The sequence below is a fragment of the Cavia porcellus genome, unplaced genomic scaffold (assembly GCF_034190915.1).
Source record: "Cavia porcellus strain 051 isolate PalLab524CR breed Dunkin Hartley unplaced genomic scaffold, mCavPor4.1 scaffold_16, whole genome shotgun sequence".
Classification (NCBI taxonomy): domain Eukaryota; kingdom Metazoa; phylum Chordata; class Mammalia; order Rodentia; family Caviidae; genus Cavia; species Cavia porcellus.
In genome coordinates, this window is record NW_026947499.1 from 49,048,189 (window position 1) to 49,066,273 (window position 18,085).

The 18,085-nt window shown below is 35.5% G+C and overlaps 1 protein-coding gene across 4 annotated transcripts in view; it reads left to right on the forward strand.

The window, feature by feature from the left end:
* The first annotated feature begins 14,656 nt into the window (after positions 1-14,656).
* Acsm3 (acyl-CoA synthetase medium chain family member 3) overlaps positions 14,657-18,085 on the forward strand; it is a 31,332-nt gene continuing 27,903 nt past the window's right edge. For 3 of the 4 annotated variants that reach the window (XM_003478189.4, XM_013141922.3, XM_013141921.3), the window contains exon 1: positions 14,657-14,833. The gene's annotated coding sequence lies outside the window, so the exon portion shown is untranslated. The remainder of the gene's footprint in view (positions 14,834-18,085) is intronic. The other variant, XM_063226633.1, reaches the window with a different exon arrangement.

Genomic DNA, 18,085 nt, shown 5'->3' on the forward strand with positions numbered 1-18,085 from the left:
GGTTTTTAGTCTTGCTTTGGTTTTATTTCTTTCTGTCCTTTAGAATGGGAATGTTTACTCTGTGCATTGTACCTTTTGTTATGTAACTTGTTTTTGATTTTTGTAAAAGTTTACAGCTAGGGGCTGGGGATTTAGCTCAGCGGCATAAGCACCTGCCTTGCAAGCAGGCGGTCGTGAGTTCCATCCCCAGTACCGATAAAAAGGAAAAAGACAAAAAAAAAAAAAAAGTTTACAGCTAAGAGTTTTTCTTGAGTTTCAGAAGAAACTTTGACATTTGTTTGAGACTTTGACTTTTGAAAAATTCTGGGATTATTTAGATTTTGGAGAAGAAGTTTTTGAGTTCCTTATTGTACAGAGCATAGTTGTAATAGATTAGATAGAATCATTAATTTTTATTGTGTTTACTTGGTGATTTAAGTATAATGTAGAGATATATTTGAGTGTTAAAATATGACAAGTGGTGGTTAAGCTTAATTTCATCAACATGATTGGCCTGGGAGCCCCTGGGGGAATTACTAAAACACGTATCTCGGTGTGACTGGATGGATCATGGGTACTATATCTAGTCCCTCACCCCTTTGTCTCTGGCACTGTTTCCCAGCATTGCTTTTCAGCTGCTATGAACTGAATTTTTGCTTTTCTGTACCCTTCTGCAGTGCTATTCCTCCTTGGAGGCAGCTTACCATGAAATGAATTCCCTGAAACCATAAGCCAAACTAAATCTCTCCTCCTTAAAATTGTGGATGTCAGGGATTATGTTTCAGTGACAGCAAAGCTCACTAATGTAGCATACTATCAGTTTATAGAAACTATCAAGCACAGAAATGCATGTTAAATTCCATCATTTCCAGAAAAATTCAGGAAACTCTAGAAGATAATGTTCTATTTTCCATACAAATTACAAAGAAAAAGAAGGGAATGGAACTTACAGAGAGAAACTTAAGATATATATATATATATATATATATATATATATATATATATATCACAATGTACTGATCTTGCTTAGATCCCAAGTATAAAAATAACCAAATACTAAAAACTAAAAACCAAGGCCCAGCTCCTGCCTCCCTCGGCCTGCACCATGGTGAGTGGCCGTGGCAAACCTCATTGTGGTGAAGGGAGACCATGGACAGTCTGCTTGAGATTTCAAAAATTTTGAATACTGGCTTAGCTATGAAAACTGTCTATTTGTGTACTACTTTGTGAACAAGGCATTATCCCAGAAGCTTTATCATCGGTCATTAAGGAGCTTTGCAAGGCTACCAAAGCACTAAAGACTGCTGAAAATACGACAAGCTGACTTTCTGGAGAAATCTTGATAAGATTTGTCAAGCTCTGCAAGAGGATTTGAAGATTGCATTGTTGTCAAGAATGTTCAGTAAAATTGCTGCATGTAGCAGTGTAGAAAAAAGTTTCCTTTTAAAAAGAATTATAAAACCATAGCTTTATAAATCAGTGGAAAGTGGCTTACAGAGATAACTATCAAATATGTTGACATCACATCTTACTCATTTTTTTAAATGGCCCTAATGCTTTGGCGTTGCTGTGTTCATAGTTATGTATTCCTGTTTGGCAGTTGTGCACACCTGCTGTACCTGGTTGAAGTATAGTGGACACCATCAGCAGCAATGTGTGGTAATATAACTTGCTGACATTTCCATTATAAACTTTAATTTGAAATTGTTTATGCATAACAAGTGTGGATTTATGTTGTGTTAGGCTGAAAGTTGACAGAATTTCAGCCACCATTTGTGAATTTTGATTTAGATTTCTTATGTATACTAGAAACTTGTTTTTAAAATTAGAGCACAGAGAATATTTCTTGTAATCTTCTCTTTAACAAAGAATATTTAGTTTTTTAAAAGTTTCGGCAGTTGATAGTGTGAGCCAGTCATTTTTGTATTAAATAAAAAAAAAAAACTTCTAGAAACTTTAAAATTTTGAAAATACTGACAGTGCTTAGTGTAGTATTATTTTTAGTTTAAACCATTTAAATATAATAGGAATATGGAGAATTTTTCTAAGTTGTTTATCTTATAAAGGTCTATGAAATATTATATAAATTTATAAAATGAAATATAGCCAGTATGCAAAATTCCTTTTTACTTTTATTATGTAAAAGTAACTCTAATGCTTAGCTAATAATCTTGAGTGGTTGTTTAAATCAGTAAGCAGTATGTTTCAATAAGTATTTTATTTTTTTGGTATATTTTAGATATACATAATGAATTTGTACTGTACATGATATATCTTGCTTTTTTTCCTATTCCCCTTCCCTCCCTTCAGCTCTCTTCTCTTCACTTACAAAAGCTAACAAATATTTTATTTTCTGAAGAAGTCAAGATTTACAGTTATTAAAAGCACTTACGTGTGAATCAGTAATTATAAGTATGGTTTCTAAAATCTTCATTTGTCTTCATTTTTGTCCTTGAAGTTTTAACTCATCAGAGTGATGATCTGAGAATAAATTTTAGAAAATTTAGGATAGAATTGGTTCTGTTCCTGTAACAGAATCTCAGTAAATTTTTTTTTGCAAAGCTAATAAGATTTAATCAGATTTTACTGTTTCTTAAATTTTAAATTTTGTTAGATACCATTTCAATGATGGTATAAGAATTCATTCTTCAGTAGCATTTCTTTTTATTCAGACACCTGAATGATTTTAATAAGTTTTAGCAATATTTAAATAGCCAAGTTTTCTGACATTTAAAAAACTGTTGGCTTTTGACTACTTTGACTTTTCAAATGTATTGCATCTTTACCAATTAAATAGTAAAGTCTTTTTGGCACAATAAGTGAGAAGACAGAGCTTGTGAAAAGCACTGATAATAAACATGGCAAATACTGCCTGTTATTTATATAATCAAAAGTCTTTCTTCATACTCCAAGTTTTGTGTATATTTCTGGGCCTTAAGAATTGATGATTTTCACACTGAGATTCCATCTCACTCCAGAAAGAATGGTCAGGATCAAGAAAACTACCAACAACAAATGCTGGAGAGGCTGTGGGGAAAAAGGAACTCTCCTGTACTGTTGGTGGGAGTGTAGACTGGTGCAAATATTGTGGAGGTCAGTCTGGAGATTTCTCAAAAACCTAGGATTGGAAGTCCCATTTGACCCAGCTATTTCGCTTCTAGGCATATTCCCAGAAGAACTGAAAACATCATACCACAGTGATATATGTGCACCCATAGCAGCACAAATTGTAATAGCCAGATCTTGGAAACAACCTGTGTCCATCAGCTGAGGAATGGATAAAAAGTTGTGGTATTTTTATACAATGGAGTACTACTCAGCTATAAAGAATGATCACATTGAGATATTTATAAATAAATGGATGCAACTTGAGACTACACTCATAAGCAAAATAAACTCACATGTATAAATACCGTTTAGTTTCCCTAGTGTAAGATATGGTAAGAGTACATAAAAGTTTATGGTAATCATTATTCCCCATTACATTTCTTTGAAGCCTTATAGTGTTTCCATTCATTATTTGAAATGGTTTTATCCAGGGTTGTTTGATTTTATATCCGTGGTGGTATAAACAGATATTCTGAAGAAAACAAGACAGTATAATAGCCAGTGCTGATTTAATATCATCTTGTTTTGAAGTCCTACCATACTTTTGTTCTTCTGTTTCCATTGATTCTGTCATGTTGTATGTATCTTATTGGATTTTATTATGTGTGATAGTATAAACAAATTTTTTATGGACAAGGAGATAATATAGTAACAATTGTTCATTTTCTGTTAGATGGTTCTAAATGCCCTGTAATACTTTCATTCTCTTTAATGGTTTTATACTATTTTGTTATGTTTGATACTATTGTGTATGAAGGTATGCTCAACTATTTCAAGAAAAGAGACATTATGGTAGCTACTGTTATATTGGGTTGGCTTGTAGTAAAATACTGTGTTGCTTAAATTGTTCTGTTCTGATCTGCTTTATTATGTCCTCTTTTATCTTAATCTCTTTAAAATAAAAAAATTTTTAAAAAGAATTGATGGTTTTATTTATGATTTTGTAGATTAAGTTATTTATATATGAAACAAAGTAGGAAATATATTTAAAAGGGATTATGTGTACAGAGGATGCTAGTGTGTCGCATTTCTTGAATGTAAACATATAATTTTAGTGGACACAATATTTGAGGAATCAAACAAAGCAACAAAATTTCAGTATCATGTATATGTCAGTGACAAAAAGAAAGCCATTTTGATGATTAAAAAATAAAAGCCAAATTTTGTGAGTTAATTTGGAAAAGTGTGAAATTCTAAATATTGTATGAGGAATGAAAATAAAAAATAATTATGCCCTTTTGAGGTATTATAATGGTTTTGTAATACCATTACAAAAGAATCTTATCTTTCAGAGATACATAAAGAGGTATTTATTAATTAAGTGAAAACATACATAGGTCTGTTTCAAAATAATGCAAGTAGAGAGAAGTGAGGGTAGGGACACAAATAAAATGAGACTGACTGAATGTATTCACATTTATTGGGGCTGAGTGACATATAGAAAGAGATTTACTATAACTGTAATTATTTGTGTATGTTTGAATTTTTTTCACAATGAAGTAGAGAGATGGAGAAAAGAGAGGTACGCATGTAGAGACAAAACATGGAGAAGTAATAGGTATAGGTACAGACAACTATTTTGAGAAATTTTGCTGTGAAAAGGAGAAAAATGGAGCAATAGGTATAGAAGGTCAATAGCCCATGAGATTTCATTTTTTATTACATTTTCATATAGAATTCATTGCTATGTATTTGTAGTTAATTGTCTGTACTATAACTCCTATTCTAAGAAAATAAAAGGAAGAAATTGACAATACCAGAAAAAGGAGGAGTAATTGGAGGAGTAAATGCTTGGTTAGGATACAGAGGACGATGCCAAGGGTATAGTGGAAAGATCCAAGCTAGGACCCAGGACAGTTTATCCATCATCACTGAAAGGAATACAGAGGATATGGGAGAAATTATAGGAGCATTGGTTGGCTGAGTGGTCAGAATTTAATGGCATTCTTTACTGGCTGCTGGCAAATTTCAGTGAAATACGTGGTGAAGCTTTAAAGAAATAGAGAAAGCATGAAATTGTTATCTCCTATTGTAGCAATGTAGTGCAGTTGTCAAATGGCACAGGAGATACACTGAATTTTTTTACACATAGAAAGTTAAAGTGTGTTAAACAGAAGCAGGAAGATCACCATGTGTTCAAGGCCAGCCTGCCTACATGAGTGAGTTCAAGCTCGGCCTGAACCTGCCTAGTGAGACCCTCAAGAAAAAAAAAGTGAGCTAAAAATAATTAAATGGGAGGCCATTAGACTAAAATGAGTCTAATACCCAGGATTCCTGCATAACCCAACTGATACCTAACTTTCAGTTTGTGTGTGTGTGTGTGTGTGTGTGTGTGTGTGTGATCGAACTCATGACCGCACACTTGCCAGGCAGGCACTTATGCCACTGAGCTAAATCCCTGGCCCAGGCTAACTCAATCTTTAAAACAAAAACTAAGCTCAATCAATCATAACCAGCCAATTTTGCATTAGCACTGTGCTAGTTAGTTTTGTGTTACTCTGACAAAATGCCTGAAATAATAAATTTTAAAGAAGGAAAGGTTGTTTTGGCTCCTGGTTTCAGACACTGGTTTTTTGGTTCCATTACCTTTGGACCATGGTGAGGCAGAACATCATGTTAGGAGCACATGGCAGAGACGTCTCATGATGGTCAAGAAGATGAAAAGACAAAAAAAAAAAAGGTCTGGTATCTCAATATCTTCAAGGGCATTTCCTTTTCCCCACTAGACTCCACCTCCTAAAGGTTCTGCCACTTCCTAACAGTGCCATAAATTAGAGACTAAATCTTTAATGCATTGGCCTGTAGGGACCATTCAAGATCCAAACCATAGTTATCTCAAACTTTCCACGGGAATAGTCCAAATAAAGAAATTGCTCAAACTTTATCAAACCAAAGAATTTCTTTGCTTGGCTTTCACATTTACCCTATAAAATCCTTTTTTAATTTTAAAGATAATAAAACCAAGAAAAATAAAACAGAACAAAGGTATCACAGCAAACCAGTGGAAGTGACACAGGACTTCAAAACAATATGAAATCAACAATGGCTACCATAATCCCTCATGTCTTCAAAATAGCTTTAGATACCTTCAGACATAGTAAAAATTAAACAAAATGGAACATAATAGAACTAATAAAAACAAAGCAATGAATGCAATAAAGGACTTCAAAAAAAGATGATAGTAAATCCAAAATGGCTACCATAATATACCTTGCTATCTTTAAAATAGCTGCCCATGTCATCGGATATAACAAAATCAAACAAGACCAACAGAATAAAACCCAACCCAACAAAACAATGAAAATGATACAGGACTTCAAAAGAAGATAATAGGGAATTAACAATGGCTATCACCTTCAGAGGGAGATCCTCCATAGATGCCACACTGCATGCCATGGTCCTCTGAATGGATGATCAGACCACTGGCCCTAAACCTACAAAGTCAATGAAATACCAAACACCACAAGTATCAAGTTGTATTTCACCTCAATAGGTATCATCACAGCCTGTGTATCTTCAGATCAGCTAATTGCTTAGTTGGCTCTTCTAAGAAGGAGGTTGGCTCTTCTATTTCCCAGCCTAAAAGCACCAGAAGGGGGCAGGGTTTGCCTGTGAACATGGCTCACAGGGAGGTCTTGCTTCCTGCTGATTTCTTGTTCTCTTCCCCCACGGTACACAAATGGCACTGACCCATGGGAAAATGCTAGGGTCTGGCTGTCTCTTAACCCCAGCAGCAGTGGCCCACACATAACACTGGTTCACAGAGAGGGCTTCCTTCTTGTTGACTTTTTGTTCTAGTGCCTTTTGGGTGGATCCCCAGCCACTTCTCATTTGGAGCTGTTAAATTCATGAAATGCTGTTGGCCCAACAAACTGTTTAAAATTTGTAATGTTCTGTAGTTTATCTTTTAACAATTGTAACCCTCAACAAGTTTAAGATAATAAAAACATGTGATTAGCATTGTTAAGAGCATTTATCTAGAGCCATGTTAAGCTATTGCTCACTTACGGAAATGAAATCCCTAAGGCTATCTGTAGTTTTGAAGAGAGCTGGGTTTTTCCAGACAGTAGAGGGAGAGCACTGCAAATGAGATTACTAGAACATAAAATCCATTCTTGGAAAGTGGTAAGTGGAAGTATGAAGCAGTGATGTTTAAATCAGTTAACTAGAGATTTTAGTAGGGCAGAAGACTTACGATGAACTGTTAAAAAGAAATGACGTGAGAAGACAGGAAGAATTATCCTCAAAATGGGCCATTGAAACTGACTTGTAGGTGTGTTGGTGGTGTAGGTGGGTGGAGGTTGGCTCTTCTTATTTCCCAGCCTCTGACGGTGATAGCCATTGTTAATTCCCTATTATCTTCTTTTGAAGTCCTGTATCATTTTCATTGTTTTGTTGGGTTGGGTTTTATTCTGTTGGTCTTGTTTGATTTTGTTATATCTGATGACATGGGCAGCTATTTTAAAGATAGTAAGGTATATTATGGTAGCCATTTTGGATTTACTATCATCTGTTTTTGAAGAGTAAATATAGGGTATGATCATGAGAATAAGGGATCACTGGCAAAAAGGAGACCAGGAAATGAAAATCAGAGATTGCAATAGGAAAAGATCATAAAGAAAAGCAACAGATGATAACATTTATAAAACAAAGGACACACTCTGTTCCAGGTAAGACCTGATGTAGAACTAACACCACCAAAACATCTGTGACCAAAGTTAATTAATTTTTTTTTTGTCTTTTTGAGACAGGGTTTCTATACAGTCCAGGCTAGCCTTGAACTCACTTTGTAGCCCAGGCTGGTCTCGAACTCGCAATGATCCTCCTGCCTCAGCCTCCCAAGTGCTGGGATTACAGGCGTGAACCACCATGCCTGGCTCAAAGTTAATTAGTTTTATGAATAAATAATTACATAGTACCCAGCCAGAATAATTCAATTTAATTCTGACACTCTCTAGAGACAGCTTCAGACTTAACAGCATATGAAGTCTCTTCTACTCTCCTGACATTTCACACATTCACTAATCAGGACACTCAATTGCATACTTATTGGAGTTTGACTGGGCATAATTTTTTTTTTTGGTACTGGATATATGGAGCTCGTGACCTTGCACTTGCCAGGCAGGTGCTTATGCCATTGAGATAAATCCCTGGCCCTAGGTAGGCATAATTAATTGAATCACAGACCACTTGATTATACTCTTTCCTCCCCAGAGTCTGTGATGGCTTCTGAATTCCAACTCTTTAATTGACTCGTCGTTCATGCCATCCTGAGTCATCTTGCTAGCATTAACTCAGGAGTGATATGAGAGATTCATGAATAACTAACATACTTCTTACTTCACTTTTTTGTACCAAGAATTAAACTCAGGACCTTGTACTTGTCAGGCAGGTACTTATCTAAGTCAAATCCCTAGCCCACAAACATACTTCTTATTACTCTAAAATTCCATGGATTTAGAGTCTTCAAGAACTTCTATCCCTTTCAGAAATCAGGGCTGGGGGAGTCAAAATTCCTTATTATACAATAGGCACTTGCCAAGAGCAATGACCTTGGACCTTGAGCTCCTGACAAATATTTTAATAATAGGTGACAGTGGAGTAAGGCCTAGAGTTTCCTGAGGGAAACAAATTTAACATAAGAAAGTTATTCCCATTAAAGTTGTTCTGCATATATAGAGCCAATAGATAAGTATTGTTGGTTATCAATACAATACAATATCAACAAAAACAGCACATACAAACTAGGTAAGAAGTAAGTAGAGGTTTAAGAAGATGATTAAGTCAAGCAGTCTTGAAAATGTGTTCACAGGTTTTATAAAATGATGGTCATATTTAAAGCTTAATATTACAAAGTATGTGGTAGGCACACCATTTGTTGTTAGGAATTGTGCCCAGTACTACCAAGAGTTAAATTATATTGTAGGATTGGGGTTGGGTGTTGTCTGAATCTACAGGTAACTGAAGGGATGAGGAGAGGTTTCACAGTTAATAAAAACCAGCAGATTGCAATTCAGCTTAAAGTTTAACATACATCTGCGAAGACAGTTTAAAGGTTCAACTGTGAATATTTCTGATGTCTAATTAACAATGACCTCTAAATTCTATTTTAAGTGCTCTAGATCAGTGCTGCTCCATTTTGTTATTTTCATTGACTTTTTCCTCTTTTGAACAAAATCTTTCCACAGTAAAGCATTGATGATTAATTTAATAATCAGAGAGCCCACATCACTATGATGGACCTGTCTTGGTAAGCCGTGTTCCTAATCATGTAATTAGCTGCCATGGTTATGGAGCAAATTTAGAGGGTCTAGGCCAAAGGCAACTGAAAAGCCAGCGCTTCAAATGGGTCAGTAATAATTTGAAGAAAGGCAGTGAGGCCATGGCTTTATGAGTACTTCCTAGGGTGGCCACAATGTTGGTTTTAGCAGTAATCTTGAGGCATCAAGAAAGACAAAGGATAAGTAATTTGAATACAGTAAAATAAAACAGGCAACATTCTATAATAAAAATAACTTGTAAGACTGGGGATGTGGGTCAGTGGCAGAGTGCTGACCTAGTGTGCCCTGGGTTTAATCTCCAGAACCACAAAGCAAAACAAAAGCCAATTTATAATCCTGATCTCAGGAAAGCTTCTATCCCTGAAAGTAACCAATCAAATGTATCAGAAAATTTTAAGCTAAACCAGTGAAAGGAATTAGGTATAGACCTGGAATATCCCTTTAGAGAGTTAGAAAGTTTAAAGGGGTTTTTAGTTTTTAATTCAAATCCTCCCTGTACAATGAGGAGACAGTCCACAGTTATGTGAGCATTAATACTCAGCTCGAAGAGTCTTGAGATCTTTGTCTTCATTGGGCTTTTATGGCTTGTCCAACAGATTTTGCTAACAATTTGAAAGAAATCTCTGATGATATATTTATTTCAAACATATCCAATACCAAGTCATGATCCAGTCATTCTGCCAGTCTTTGCCCAAGTACTGTGGTTACCCTCCCTTGGTTAAAGAGCCTGGCGCCCTGAGCTGGAGCCCAGGGAAAGGGGTGATCCAATGTGGGCATCATTTGCCCATCCACCATGAGTCCAGAAACACAAGTGCCTATGGTATTTTTCTATACCTACAAATGAATATGAATAGGTGTGTAAGGCATGTAACTACCCTGTTTTGGTGTAAAACTTAGCATTGAATTGGTAATATTCTGAAACCAGTGTGTTTAAATGGCCCATAAGGGCAAAGTATAATTGGTTTGGTAGATGGGCAGGATTGAAGGGTAAGATGTAGGCCATCAAAACTCAAGGCAAGTCTTGAAGGGTAAGATCTAGACCATCAGAACTCAAGGCATAATGACTTGTGATATTAGGGAGTAGTTCTGTTATGATTTTTCTAAGTATTTTGTAGACTCAGTAAGTGAACAGAAAGTAGAATTAACAAAATGAGAAGATATGAATTGTTTGGTAGCCAGTTTTGCAACAAAATATCTAAAAGTCTCAGAAGAGTCATAAAAAAGAAATAAGAGAAGGATTGTTTGTTTAGGAGTGGGAGATGAGGTTACTGGCCATCTTATTAGAAAGAGGAATCAGATGGACTTCATAAGTGACATCTAGGCTGTTTCTTTATAGTTACATAGAAGGGAGGAATTGATGAAAAATAGTTGATATCTATGACAAATGGATCGTTATTGTCTCCAAACAGTCCAATAAAAGGTTGTGGTATATCCAACAATCTGTGAGGTTTTTAGGATATGGAAGAGACTGAGACGTTTGGGCAATAATATTTTTCTTCTAAGAATGGGTCTAGTAAAAGTTACTGGGGCCACAAAAGAAAAATAAAGAAACACAGAAAAAGGGATCAGGAGTCATTTTAAAAATATTACAGGATGTGAGAAATCTAGACTTCTACCCCTCTGAGTCTACAATTTGAGGCACTTTAAAACCTTCTGAGATGGTACTGTAGAGGCCAAGTAAGCAACAGGACAGTGTCAGTAGACATCACATGGGAAGCTGGAATACTAATTCCCAGTAAAAAAGAGAAACTCCCTCTCCAAATCAGGTATTATTGAAAGCTGAGAGGAGAACTTAGATTTACATGTTCCTCAGTAATAAAGAAGTGATATCCTGACCCTCTCCCTGTTAGGGGAGTACAAAGAAAGCCAGCCTAAAACATAAGGCTTACATAAGATCTGGTTCTTGTTAAATAATAGGAAAATACCCACATTTCAGTTGAAAATTGCTCTTCATACCAAGAACCATGAAGATAAACTGCACAAAGAAACAGTCAATAGATGCCAACACCAAGATGACAAAGATGTTAGATTATCTGACAAAAATTTTAACAAGAAACATTATAAAAAAGACTTCAAAAACAATTTCAAATACAGGTGAAACAAATGAAACACAGCCTCAGCAAATAAATACAAATCTCAGAAAAATAATGGAAATTTTAAAAAATTCAATAAAAGAAGTAAAAATCTCAGTGGATTATTGGGAAATTTATATTTGCTTTTCATTCCTGTTTCCTGATAAACAGCTCCTAAGATCTTTGGGCTCTCTTAAATACTAACTGCATTTTTCTATGTTACTGAGATTATGGTGCTCAGAGGGTACCAGCCTCAGAATGAAATAGGTTAGACAAGAGGTTAGACCTTTCAGTCCCACCCCTCCCACCCTACACCCTATTTCTACCTTAGAAAGGGAGAGGACCTGAAGGTTGACGCCAACCAACAATTTAATCAGTTATGGCTGTGTGATGAAGCCTCCATAAAAATTAAAAAGGCAGGTTTGGAGAATTTCCAGAACACTGTACATGAGGAAGTGCTGGAAGGGTAGAGCACTGAAGAGGGCATGGAAATGTGATATTTATTCTCTTAATGTCACCGTTTGCATCTTTTCATTTGACTATTCATCTATATCCTTTAAGATATCCTTTATAAATGGGTAAATGTAAGTAAAGTGTTTCCCTTTGTTCTCTGAGGTGTTCTAAAAAATTAATCAAATGCAAGATATAGGGGATATAGGAATTCAAATTTATAGCTAGTTGGTCAGATATATAGGTTACAACTGAGATTTACAATTGGCATCTGAATTAGAGGGCAGTTTGTGCATCTGAGCTTTCCCCCTGTGGCATCTGAAATTATCTCCAGGTAGACTAAATTGAATTGAAATATAAGACACTCAGCTGGTGTCTGCTAGAGAACTTCTTTTTTTTTGTCTTTTTTTTTTTTTTTTTTTTTTTTTGTCTTTTTCCTTTTTATCGGTACCGGAGATCGAACTCACGACTGCCTGCTTGCAAGGCAGGCGCTTATGCCGCTGAGCTAAATCCCCAGCCCCCGTCTTTTTCTTTTTTATTGGTACCGGGGATCGAACTAACGACTGCCTACTTGCAAGGCAGGCGCTTATGCCGCTGACCTAAGTCCCCAGCCCCTAGAGAACTTCTTGATGATTTGGGAAAATATTCCACATGTATAGTATCAGAAGCATTGTGCTGAGTGTGGTGTGTGAGGGTAGGAAAAACTATTTTTTTTTTCTTATCTCAGTTAATGGGTTCTGTATCAGAATGGAAAGAATAAAAGAAAAAAATTACTGAACTGGAATAGAACAATAGAAATTTTCCAGATAACAACAGAAAGAACTGAGATGGGTGGGAGAAGAGCAGCTGTGAGACTAGTAGAGATCTAACAGAGGGACTGAAAAACAATTCTGTGAAATAATGGCTGAAAGTTTTCAAATTTGAGAAGACATAAACAACAGAATTCAGCAATTATAACAAGAATTATATAAAAGCACCAAGTGGAGTTTATTCTAGGAAAGCAAATCTGGCTCAGTACTAAAAAACTAATTAATATAATCAATCTTACTAACAAAGCGATGGAGAAAAATCACATGATTATATTAATCAATGCAGAAAAATTTGCCAAACTTCAAGACCTGTAAGTGGTAAAGTTTCAGAAAAAATTGGAATAGACAAAAACTTTCTCAGCTTGATAAAGAGCAACTTTAAAACAAACACCCTACTGCTAACATTGAGTTTATTTCAAAGTCTAACTGCTTTTCCTCTAATATCAGGAGCAAGGCAATGATCTCTGTTCTCACTACGCTTAGTCAACATAGTGCTGGTGCCAGCCAATGCAATAGGCAAAAAAATGCATATGGTCTTGAAAGGAAGAAATAAAACTGTTTCCACTGGTAGATAATCTGATTACACAGAAAATCCCAAGGAATCAATGATAAATAAAAAAACTCCTAGAACAATAAATTCTTCTCTTTTTGTTTACAAGAAATTGAATTCAGTTTCTAGGTGATGTAACTGGGAGAATCATTTTTTATGTGATTATCAAATATGTGTTGAATGCCTGCAATTTACCAATATAGGCAATAGTGATACATCCGTAAATCATGCTATTACACTCAAACTGGTAGAACAAAAAATTAAAACAAGTTAAACAAAAAATTGCTAGTTTAGAAAAAGATGGTAATGAAGACCTCTTTGATAGGATACCTCATGAAATGAAGGATTTGTCCAAAATATCTGTCTTAATTATTCTCTTGGCTCAGACACAATACCCAGCATTCACAACTGTAAGGAAAAGGTTTATTTGGCTGACAGTGTGTAAAAGTTTCAGTATAGAGTCTGTGGCTCCAAAGTAGGACAGCATGGTAGAAGACAGAGATCATGACATGGTTGCAGGAAGGGCAAAGAGCAAGAGCGAGAGCAAGAAAGAGAGAGAGAGAGAGAGAGAGAGAGAACAAGAGACAGAGACAGAGACAGAGATCAAAGGATGAGGGGAGAAATATACTCTTCCAGAACATTCTTCTAGTGACCCACCTCCTCCAATCAGGTTTTATCTTCCAATTCGCATTTAGCTATAAATTCCTAACCCACTGATGAGTGGTCAAATTGTCATGATCCAATCACCTCCCCAAGGCCCCACTTACTATGAGTGGATAAAGTTTTTTTGGGGGGGGGACATCTGGATATAAACCATAACAATATCTGAGGGAAGAGTCATAGGTAGTAGAAGCTCAAAAGGCCCAAGGCTGGAACATGCATTGCATATTTGAGAAAAAGCAAGGGGTTTGGGTGGTTGCAGTAGGATAGCATAGAGAAAGCATGGGCTATTATAGGTCACAGAGGAGCCAGTGCCAAGTCACACAGCTCCCTGTAGTTTAGGTAAGGACTTGCATGAGCTAAGAAGCACTGAAGGATTCAGGCAAGAATGTCCTGAAAGTGTTTATGTTTAATCCTGACCAGTTCAAGACAACCAATTGGATGAAATCTAGTTCAATTTACACCTACCCCTCAAATTCCATTTTTTGTTTTGTCTTCTATTTCAAAACACTCCTGTGTCTTATTGTATCTGTCCACTCCTTCTCCTGAATAATTCCTTTACCCCTTCACCAGACTAACCTTTCCAGTAACTCTTACTACACTTTCCTTCCTGTTAAAAAAAGTTGTTTTTCTAGCCTGTTAAAAGCTTGCTGTGTATGTCAGTCATTACTTATAAAAAGGATTGTCTGCCAAGGATTATGTAAATATTCAGTGTGTAGCCTAGAGCTCCTGCTCCTCCCTCCAGAAAGTTTCACCAATCAAAGAAAGGCACTCTGGGCCAGTCTTGCACCTTCTGATTGTCAGACTACTTCTCTGTCTTCTAGCTACTTCTAAGACGAAAGCAAAGGTGAAAAATCAAGATATAGTGCTGCTCTTCGACTAAACAGACCTATTGTCACATCCAGCGTGGAATTTGAAACTTTAGTGAGTACCATTTCTCTCTTGTGTAATATTTGCTGTCCTCACAAAGGCATTTTCTTTTTTGAGCAAAGAAAAAAACAAGGAAATAAAGGAAACAAATTTTTAACAAATGACCTCACAGAAGTAATGGGTAATGAAGAATTTTCTGTCAGGATTCTCTGTTACTGTGTAATATTTCATTTAGTAAGGAATGAGAAGTATGCATAATATAAAAGGCTATAGCTGTAGCATAGTAGCTGAGTTTTCATATTAAGTCTTTTCATGCTATTTGATTTTTTTGAAAGCTATGTGCATATGTTTACTTGATAAAATGTTTTAGAAGAAAGTGTAACTGCATCTGAGTATCGGCTGAGTTTTTCACTGAACTGTCTGTCTGCTTAGCTCCCACTGTGCTCAGTGGCAGTCTGCATCATTCAGAAGATTCGCAAACATCTCTAGGAAACTTTGAGAAACAGATAGATATAAAAACCTAAGAAAATAACCTGGGAGCAGCCACTTTTCATAGAAGAGCAGCTCCAAACACTGGGTATGGAGGTGGCTTAAGGTAGGGTCTTGTTGAGTCTTAATGAAGAACAGCAGGGGCTTTACCTTGCTTTGAGGCTATACATATCAAACAACTGTTATTACTTGAGTTAGTTTGGGCTATTAAGGAGGACTATTTTGGAAATGTGAGGAGGTTAAAGACCCTTGACATCACTGTTTATATGGATATATAGCCTGTATTTCTTATAAGACTGTAAATACTTTCAAATGACCATTTGACCAGTCAGTGGTTATGATTTTTCTTAGAAGAATTTTCCTTAGTAATATTTCTGTGGCTCAGTATAAAAATATGTATTCTCCAGGGAAAATTATCTCAGTTCTCCTATCTACATAGAATTTAAGACTGTTGAAAAGGTGGAACTGAGCTTCATTGGTGAGAAGACAATATTATGGTTTTCAGAAGAGGATGTTAAAACTTTATTTTTGGTAGAACAGAATAGTTAAGTTGATGTTAAGCACTGAATGGTCAATTTTCTTTTCTTTTCTTTTCTTTTTTTTTTTTTGAAGACCATATTCATTTTTATTTTAAACAACATAATGCTAGTGATCTGATCGAAAAATATCATATTTATTTCAGGGATGCAGAATGTACTGTCTTTTTCAACATTAATTTTAGTGACATAGCAAAAAGTATTCTTTTTTTTAAAATTTTATTTAAGGAGAAAAAAAAAGCAGAGACAGGGTACAAGTTATACAGATTTCAATTTTCTTTTCAATGTGTATTTGAAGGATTCTGATCATGGAGGAGAGTTTTATGTTAGGCTTATGGAAGAAAACATACTGAATTCTGATTTTACACAGTATTAGCAGACAGTGTGTTTACACCAAATAATGTTTTCTTTCTTTTTAGTTTCAGCATTAAGTATTTAATATACATAGTAAGTGCTCAGAAAATATCTGATGAGCAATTGAATGCACTGTCCATTGTAGAAATATGCGTGCTTTTCAATGTGTTTCCTTGTATGAAATGTGAAAATAATAATAAATCAATGTGAAATATCTACCACAGTGAAGCCCCTTGTTGGATCTCAACAAAAATTTCTCATTCCCAGAAAGAATTTGTAAAATAGCTTGCTCTTTCTCATTACCCTCTTTGCTTTTTGTGTAACATCACACTTATTTTTTGCCTAACTTGTCTTTTTCATTCCTCTATATATCCTTTATGGTTTGAAACCTTTCATAATAGGCATTTGATATTTGTTGAATAAATAAATGAATCCTGCTAACCAACCAAGAAAGAAGTGCAATGCCCAAAGTTATTTGTTAAAGTTAGTTCAAATTCTTACATATTTTAATAGTATCAGAAATTCAAAGTTGTACTTAACTATGTTTAAATGCTATTTGTTTATATAGTGATGAGAAAAAAGAATCATGACATTTATTTTGAAGAAAATAGTTTCAAATTTTCTAAACTGTAAAAATTTAAAGATAATCTGATACATGAGCCTTCAGGAAAAAAAAATTTAAAGATAAGCAGGGTATGGTGGCACACTCCTGCAATCCCAGCACTTGGGAGGCTGAGGCAGGCAGATTGTTGCAAGTTTGAGACCAGCCTGGGCTACAAAGTGAGCCCAAGGCCAGCCTGAACCGCATAGTGAGATCCTTTCTCAAAAAGGGAAAAAAAATTTAAAGACAACTGGAGTGATCATTGATAGGGGGTTGGATTAAAGAAAGTTCAGTGCAGCTGGCAGAGTAACTATTTTAAAATTCAAAGAAGAATTCTATGTACTAACATGAAAAGTCTTCCAAAAACATATTATTAAAGAATGTTCTTAGTGGACACAGTAATATGAATTCAAGGCTACCCATTCCAGAGAATTGGTGAGAAATAAGAATCTGTGATCACATTTGTGTGAAAGAACATTTTAACTTGCAGAGTTCATACCTGGAAGAATACCTTACACATTGGTTATTTATTTATTTATTATTCTTTAATTTTTTTGAAACTGGGTCTTGCTCTGTAATTTATGCTGGCTTCAAACTTGTGGTAATTCTCCTACCTCAGCCTCCTGAGTGCTGGGATTACAGTGTGTTCCACCACTCCAGTTGAAAGCACATTTTAAAAGCCTGAAAACATGCATATAAAACATCATATTGATTTGCTGGATGGAGGGAATAGGATGAAACTAGGAAGTTTAAGTCTGGGAGTAGACGCAGATTTTCCACTGTACATATTTTTTTAAATTATATGAAGACATTATGCAAAAAAAGGAGAAAAAGATTATATTTAAAAATTTGTTGTTACCCACTTTCTTCAGTGGAATGAAACCCAATGCTAATCTTGTTAAGACAGCAGCAAAACAGGCAGACTATTACTTACTAGCAAACAGAAGGGATCCCAGTGCCAAACAGAATGATATATTAGAAGTTGACAACATAATCTCCAAGGAAACCGGGCCTCATAGTGATTTTATATCTGTTTTAAAGAGCAGTCTTTTTCTCTTTAAAGCCTGAACATTCTGTTTTTTTGGGAAAGATTTCCCTAAATTTTTCTGCATTTTAATGTTTCCTATCAGTCTAGTTCTAAGCTATTTTCAATTAGTACTGTTTAAAATAATTTTCATCAACAATGGGAATAGTTTACGTTGGCGCTGACCAATAAATGGTAGCCACTAGCTACATACAGCTATTAAGCATTTGGAACACAGCTAGTGTGACTAATTTGAATAAACTACCACATGTGGACAGTGCAGGTAGCCACATAACTGAGGC